Source organism: Suricata suricatta, chromosome 3 (genome assembly GCF_006229205.1).
Source record: "Suricata suricatta isolate VVHF042 chromosome 3, meerkat_22Aug2017_6uvM2_HiC, whole genome shotgun sequence".
NCBI classification, from domain to species: domain Eukaryota; kingdom Metazoa; phylum Chordata; class Mammalia; order Carnivora; family Herpestidae; genus Suricata; species Suricata suricatta.
In genome coordinates this window covers 130,848,927-130,857,065 of record NC_043702.1, presented here as the reverse complement: position 1 = coordinate 130,857,065, position 8,139 = coordinate 130,848,927, and the positions used below count along the sequence as shown (strand labels likewise).

Genomic DNA, 8,139 nt, shown 5'->3' with positions numbered 1-8,139 from the left:
AAAGCCATTCAAAAGCCAAAATGGTATATAAAAATATATATTCCCAATGATCCAGAAATTCTACTTTTAGAAGTTTATCTTAAGGAGAACATTGAGGATACAGAAAAAGATTCATTTATAAGGATATTTACTGCAAAGCTTTTTGTTGTTATAAAAAAAATTAGAATAACCTAAATGTCCCCCAAAAGGAAAGAATGTACATAAATTGTTATGTCCATATAATAGAATAGCATGCCACCTTTAAAAATGATAGATGAAAATATATCTATTGACATAGAAATGTGTTCCAACAAATTGTTAAATGAAATATATGGATTATAAAACAGTATATACAGTGGTATCCAAATTAAAGCTATAAATTTTTATAAAGTGTTATAAATGAAAGCTGTAAATATTTTTGAAGAAGACTCACTAAAACATAAAAAGTGGTTATTTCTGGGTGGTGGTGTTGTTGGCCACTGTTGTTTTATTCTTTTTGTTTCTTTGTATTTTTGAAATTAGAAAAAAAAGAACACATACCATTTGTAGAATTACAGTGTGTGTGTGTGTGTGTGTGTGTGTGTGTGTGTGTGTGTGTGTGTTTAATATAGAAAGAAATTAAAAGCTGTGTACCCTTAACTTTCAGTCAGACTCAGAATGGTGCAGGAAGACAGACATTCTTCCAGCCTATCTCCAGGGAGGCTCTTGTTCTGGAAACAGTGTTTTCCCAAAGCCTCTTGGGCAGTTTGGTCACCCCAGGAGAAGTCACGTTTCCTACAGACAGGACCAGATTTTAGATGACCTTGAAGTCCAAGAGCTTGGGTTTTATTCTGTAAGTAATGAGACACACTAAAAAATTCTTAAGCAATGATATAGGATAAGAATATATTTCCTCCCTCAATCTATCTCAAGATTTTCTACATAATAGGTGCTTAGAAAACCACTGTTGAATGAATAAAGGAATGATCAGATGGGTAAGATAATGAAGAGAAGAGAGACTATTGTGATACCCTAGAACAGACAATCTGTGGAAGTAAATTGGCAGGATATGGACAAAGATTGTATGGAAGAGAGGTGGTGTCTAAGACAGCTCTGGGTTTTGTGGTTAGGGACCAGGAATGAATGGCCAAGAGAAATTGGAAGTCAGAGGATTAGCTTTTGCTTCTGAAAAAGAATGTTACTTGTTAGATGTTGGTTGTCTAGGAGTAAGGAGACATGGAACATGGAGTTGGAAATCCAGTAAGAAGACAGAGATATTTACAGAGATTAAGAATTACGCTACAGGCAGGCTGGTTGAAATTTGGAGGTGGATTCTTAGAAGGATTAGGGAGATTAAGCTGATTCGCATTTAGTGGGGATAGAACATAAGGAGGAGCTGATGAGGCAAGAAGCAAACAGGGATATTGGCCAGTGAGAAGGACCCTTCCCTGTGCCTGTGATGGCTCTGCTCACGTACTTCTCCTGCATCTGGTACACATCCTACCACCCAATTCTTCCATAGAGACATAAAATATACTAATGGGGGAAATTTCAAACATAGCCAAAATATTGAGAGTAAGATAATAAACACAATCTACCAATCACCCAGTATATGAGAGTTCAATAAGTATAGGAGAACCACTAAGATGTGTGTGTGTGTGTGTGTGTGTGTGTGTGTGTGTGTGTGTGTTTCTAAACACAGGTTTCCCCAGCTATCCAAAAGTAGAACATTCCTATGAAGCCATTCAAAAGCCAAAATGGTATATAAAGCAAAAAAGCAGTTGCCATTAATTAATATGGAAAATTTTTTGAGTATTCCTAGACCTAAAAAAAATAACCTCTCTTAGGTTTTTCTGATACCTTACTCACCTCTTGCCAAAGGATGCACAAAATAAAATCAAGATAAATCACAGATGCTCACAGATGCGGTTCAAAGCTCCGGCAGCTTGGTGCTGAGCGTGGTTTCCCCAGGGAAGGAGCTGAGCCATGCACTCCTGCTGCTGGCAGCGCACGCTGCCTCTGTAGTGGCTCCCTGCAAAACAAACTCGGAACATTATTTTTACTTTTTGCCTCTTTTTTTTTTTTTGGAGAAGCAAAAACCCTCAGGTTTTTTTTGGTTAGCAAAAATAGGTACTAATGTAGGTCTTTTGTCAAAGCAAAGTGGCATAACGTACATTTTCCAAAGTGGGGGGGCTACCCGTGTGCATCTATATGTGTGTATGCTTGTACATATGCAACTGTGTGATGTGGGAACTGGTTAAACGATGTCTGTAAGGCTGAAATTTGAAGTGCGCAGGGCAGGCAATGAGGAGGGAAGATGGAGGAGAGCAAGAACAGGGTGCAGCCGGGAAGGAGCATGGACCAAAACTCATCTTGCCTCTGACCTTGGTAGTGCGGGTGTCCCGCTGAACTCGGTGCCTTCATCGCAGAGCTGGATACACGCACTGTGTCCTGGAGGTGGAGAAACTGGAGGGAGTTCCAGGAATAGGTAGAACTAATGTAGGCCTGTCCACTGTCTTGTGCTTATCTGGTGAATGAGCGGATACATGACAATATGTACGGCTATAAAAATAGGTGCAGCTTTACTTCCCTTCCCCAAGTCCCACACAAAGATGGTTCCTGTGAGTGACCCTGACCGGAAACATAGAGAGAAGAGGATTTTGGGAAATGAAGCTCAGTCTAGCCAAGTCGACACATTGCAAAGCCACCACACCTCATTTCAACAATTATCATCTCACGGTGAGCCTTATTTCATCACTTCCCCGACCTGCTTTCTGTCCTCCATCCATTTTGGGGGAAGAAAATCCTAGGCACCATATAATTTTATTTTCTAACCATGTTGTACTTTGAAAGTTGAGGTTTTCTGTGTCTTTCTATAATAAACTTTTTGAGAAAAGGATCCTTGCTTACTTAACTCATCTATAGACTCCCTTATATAGTATCTTATAAATGCTTGTTGACTGAACGATAAGTGCTTTTGACATGAAGGAACAGAAATTTAGCAAGAACAAGTTTGATGTTGTAAGGCAGTCTTCACCGAGGATCAGGGTTCAAGAACTGCCACCTCTGGAAAGTCAGTCCTTTCTTATGCGCCAGCTTAAAATACCCACTCTTTGAGCCCCGTGGTGCACACTGTTCGTACTCCTACCTCAGTATTCATATACTTTATTTTTAATTTGTTTATATGTCTTCCCTTCTATTAGATCCAAGCTTCTTGAAAGACAGAACCAGGCCATGTGACCTCTCAGGCTTTTATCTTTAAAATTACCCAACGTAAAACAAAGTATATCGGCCACCCTCACCAAGATTTCTGTGAGAATTTCTCCTGAAGGGAAAGAGTGGGACTTTTTTGTTTTTATTTTTCGACTGCCTTGGGTTCATAACAATTACATATATATAGTTTTCCATTATACCTAATATCTTCAAGGTCAGAGCATAGGGTAGTATACACAGGGAGTTAGAAACTCTGACCAGGACAGTGAGGGTACTGCTTTTCTTACAAGAATTACTAAAGGATTATGAATTCTTCTGCCTTTTGCAGTCATCAGGACTCTTGGCTGCAAGTGAGAGAATCTATCTTGAACCAGAGTAGACAAAATGGCAAAACCATATTCACTCATATAATGAAACTGCCAGAGAGGCAGGAACCACAGAGCTTTCCTGGGGCTTTGATGGCATAAGGACTCACAGCTCCCTCTACCCACCCGTCTGTCTCTTTGTATGCTGATCTCATTCTCTCAAGCCTGCTTTCCTCAGAAGGCTGACATGTATCCAGCTTCTCTACCCGAAAGGAAAAGCCTGATTTCTCTAGACCTTAGTTTAAAAATCCTGGAAAAGGGGCTCACGTCTGTGGGAAAGGTAGGGAGGAGTGTGGGTTATGTGACAGGGTACTGTGATTAGCAATCATCGTCAGAACCACATAATTGGGATGAGGTAGGAGAGTTCCCCCAAAGAAGTGTGTTACAGGGTCACCAAAGCAAAACACAACTTCTGCACCTGTGTACCTTTTAACTGCAAATAGATTAGAGCAGAGATATAGGGCCAAACAGCAAACAAAATTCTGTTGCTAATTGTACACATCACTGTACTAGGTGCCACAAAATAAATGAACATGAACAAGAAATAATCTTTTCCCTTAAGAAGTTTATAAGACATAGAGGGATTAAAACATGCATAATCATGGATTCAAAAGAGAATAGTGTTATCACCAAAAGCAAAGGAAGTGCTATAGAAAGTTCTGTGCAGAGGGAGAGGCCAGGTTGATCTGAACAGAAAAGGGTAGGTAGTTGGTTTGGACCTCATGGAGCCTCAGAGGTCTCACAAACACAGATGGAACTCTGGATAGGTGATGAGCAGATACTTTTTCCAGCTGAAATCACACATGAACGTCTCTTACTTGGGAGAGATGTGCAGAGGGTGCTTGGGGGCCTGCAAGGAATCTAGCTGGAGGCATGGCTTAAAGTCATACTATCGCTTGATTGATGAGCTAAGGAGTGTGTGCTGATAAATCCTATGCTTTCTCTCCCTGAAACCAATGAGAGCAGCAAATGAGTCCATGGAAGAAAAAAAAATTGATCTCTGGATATGTCTCACTGCAGAACCCTAATAGAAGAAAGCATGGCAGTATCTAAAGGAGAAAAAGGTATCATCTGTGCTGTTTTTGCCAACATGTGTGATGTTAGAATACATGCAGAAAGCCTACAAAAAGTTGATGACATACAGCTTGAGGTGGGGAAATTAAACAAGAAAATAATTTTTCAAGCATTAGATGACATAGCTAGTGGTTCTCAGAGCGGGAGCTCGGGACCAGCAGCAGCAGTAGAAGTATCACCTGGGAATTTGCTAATAATTCAAAATCTTAGGCCTCATCCCCCACTTACTGAACAGAAACTCTGGGAGTGGGTTTCAGCAATATGTGTTTTAACAAGCCTCCCAGGTGATTCTGATAAATGCTGACGTTTAAGAACTACTGTGTGCTAGGTTGAACATGGCACCCCAAAAAGATCCACGTTCCTATCCCTGGGACCTGTAAATATTACCTTATTTGGAAAAAGGGTATTTGCCGATGTGAGGAAAGATCTTGAGGCAAGAGGTTATCCTGGATTATCAGGGTGGGCCATAAATGCCATCACAAGCATCTTCATAAGGGAGAGACAGGTACATTGCGCGGAAGAGGAGGAGGCCATGTGCTTAGGAGCAGACACTGGGGTGAAGGAATATCCACAGCTACACAGTTGCTGGCAGGTCAAAATGGACTCTCCCTCAGAGCCTGTGGGTGGAGGGCAGGATGGCCTTGCTGACACTTTGATTTCAGCTTGATGAAATGTTTTTCAAACTTCTGGTGTCTAGAACAGTGAGACAACACATTTCTGTTGTTTTAGGCTCCCAAGTTTGTGGTAATTTGTTACAGCAGCCACAGGACTCATACACATTCAAATAAGAAAAGACTGTTGGATAAAGTACTTAAAAATTCACTAGATTCTTATAATAAGAAAATACACTTGCTATTATTTTAAAATTCTAAAAATATTTATTCTTTTGTGTTTAGTAAAATTTGCCACACCTGAGACATCTTCCTAACAGTTTGCTATTGAGTGTTAATGTGTAATAATTTTCATAATGTTAGCATCCAAGATGGCCTTTACATACCTTGATTTTCTTATGATAGCTAATCCTGCAGGAAATGAAACAGAGCCTGTTGGGTGGAAGAAAAAAACAACAGAGGAGACATTTTGCTTATAGGTAAGATTTGCATGAGTTACAGAGCTGTAATAAATCTTTCTTTATGGAGGAGAAAGCGCTCTTGGAAAATAACAGTGACATTTATTTATGGGAAACACTTCAAAATAAATATGAGAAGATTTTCTATCTGTAATCTATGCTACTTGATAAAAATTTCAAGCTCTTTTTATACTCCCTGGGATATCGTAATACTTGTAATAACTTATTTTTCTCGTGCACAACGCTTCTCAGATCACTTTCATATATATATAGTAATGGCCCCTTATCCACGGTTTTGCTTCCACAGTTTCCATCAGCCACTGCCGTCAACAGCGCTCAGGAAGCAGATCATCCTCTTTGTGACGAATCATTGGAAGGTGAATAGTAGCCTAACTTTACATCACAACGCCCGCGTTATTCACTTCTCTTCGCTTCTTGTCATCCTGGAGGCATTTTATCATCTCTCCTCCTCACAAGAAAGGTGAGTACAGTACAAGAAGATACTTTGAGAGAGGGCACATTTACATAACCGTTGTTACGTATGTTGTTGTAATTGTTCTATTTTATTGTTAATTATTGTTGTTAATCTTATTGTGCCTAATTTGGGAATTAAACTTTATCATAGGTGTGCCTGTATACATAACCATAGTATATATAGGGTTAGGTATTATCCATGGTTTCAGGCATCCACTGTTTTTTTTTTTTCCAAAAATATTTTTTAAATGTTTTATTTTTGAGAGAGAGAGAGCGAGAGCGAGAGAGAGCGAGAGACAGCGTTAGCAGGGGAGGGACAGAGAGAGAGGGAGACACAGAATCCGAAGCAGGCTCCAGGCTCTGAGCTGTCAGCACCGAGCCTGACATGGGGCTCGAACCCACAAACCGCGAGATTATGACCTGAGCTGAAGCCAGATGCTCAACCGACGGAGCCACCCAGGTGCCCCTCCACTGGGAGTTTTAGAACGTACCTCCTGCAGATGAGAGGGGCCTACTGTATTTCCATTTAATCCTTACAACTACTAGGTGCGCTTGGCCACGCAAGTGTTTCTTATTTTGAAAGAAAAAAGTGATGAATGACTGGCCCAGGGTCACAAAAAAGGGTAACTATTAGATTTGAGATTAAAAAAATGCTAAAATCTGATGTGCAGTGTTGTTTCCAGGGATCCTGGTTTCCTCAAAAAGGTCTGTTAATATTTGTGGTTAATTATGCGTTGGTTAATTACACTGTGGTTCAAAGGGCTTGTGATCTGTTTAATTCCTTGGACCCGCACTTGCTAAGCATCTATTGCTAGTTAATTCGGGGGTCTTTGTAGAAAGGACTAGACAAAAGTCCTTGTCCTCAGAGAATGCAAGTCACTGTTAGGGAGGAATACCTATGCAAATGAAATGAGTAGTAGGAGAAAGAATAAAACCAAAGGCCACAATCTGGGAGACTTTATGCAGAAAAACTTTGAAGAATGGATCTGAGTTAGAGATGAAATGTGGAAAAGCATTTTAGGATGCAGCAGGATGTGGGTGTGTGGGTGTGTGTGTGGGGGGGGTGGCCGGGGTGAGAATGAGTGAGCAAAAGTGTAGATGCTGAAACAGTACGTGGACCTGGGGGAAGCCATAACCTGAGCTGTCAGGAGCACAGGGTCTGTATGCTGAGTAATAGGAGCTGGCTTGCCCACCTGGCCTCACAGTTACATAGCAGCCAAGAATCTTTAATATTTCCAGTGAGCATCATACCCTAGAAAAGTAAGGGAAAAGCCATTCTCCTTTAAAAAAATTTAAACACAACTTAAAAACCTCTCTTCCTGTTAAATTCTCCTATTCTAGTCCTACGGACACAGCTCCCGGGAACTTACAGCCCCACTCCTGTGTTTTCTGACTTTCACAGGTGTGTGTGTGTGTGTGTGTGTGTGTGTGCGCACGTGCGCGCGCCCTAACGCATGCGTCCACCCAAAAGTGTAGGTGTGTATAAATGTATTTGAATACCTGCTCATAAAGTTCTTCCTAGGAAAATGTTTTCAGAGTACAAGGTGAAGACATAGTCTGCAAATAGGGAAATTAAAGTAACACATAATAAAGGGACAGAATTTAGGAGAAGCGGTTAGCAGGAGAAGGAAGGGAAGGGAGGAAGTAGAGAAGGGAAGGTGAGAGTAGAGGAGGTCAGAGCCTGAGCAGAAAGGACAGCAGGTAAGAAACTTCTGGGGTGAGGGTGGTTGAAGGGTTTTTAAGAACAGAGCTATTTAAATTTTACTTTTTAATTACTTTTGGTGCTTCCATATACATCTTCTCCATTGCCTTGAATCTTCCATAAGTTAATTGTATCCAACATGTACCCCAATGTTCATAGCAGCAATGTCAACAATAGCCAAAACATGGAAAAAGCCTAATCACCTGATGAGTGGATCAAGAAGATGTGGTATATATACACAATGGAGTACTACATGGCAATGAGAAAGAATGAAATATGGCCAT

General features: G+C 40.7%; 2 long non-coding RNA genes across 3 annotated transcripts in view; one reads left to right on the top strand and one right to left on the bottom strand.

Moving 5' to 3' along the window:
* Positions 1 to 943: 943 nt before the first annotated feature.
* Positions 944 to 8,139, bottom strand: part of LOC115288138 — a 12,083-nt gene continuing 4,887 nt past the window's right edge. For both annotated transcript variants that reach the window (XR_003906828.1, XR_003906827.1), the window contains exons 2-5: positions 5,608 to 5,653; positions 4,998 to 5,303; positions 2,343 to 2,485; positions 944 to 1,990 (exon numbers count right to left, since the gene is read on the bottom strand). This is a non-coding gene — a long non-coding RNA (uncharacterized LOC115288138). The remainder of the gene's footprint in view (positions 1,991 to 2,342; positions 2,486 to 4,997; positions 5,304 to 5,607; positions 5,654 to 8,139) is intronic.
* LOC115288137 overlaps positions 6,101 to 8,139 on the top strand; it is a 294,944-nt gene continuing 292,905 nt past the window's right edge. Inside the window, exon 1 of the long non-coding RNA XR_003906826.1 lies at positions 6,101 to 6,160. This is a non-coding gene — a long non-coding RNA (uncharacterized LOC115288137). The remainder of the gene's footprint in view (positions 6,161 to 8,139) is intronic.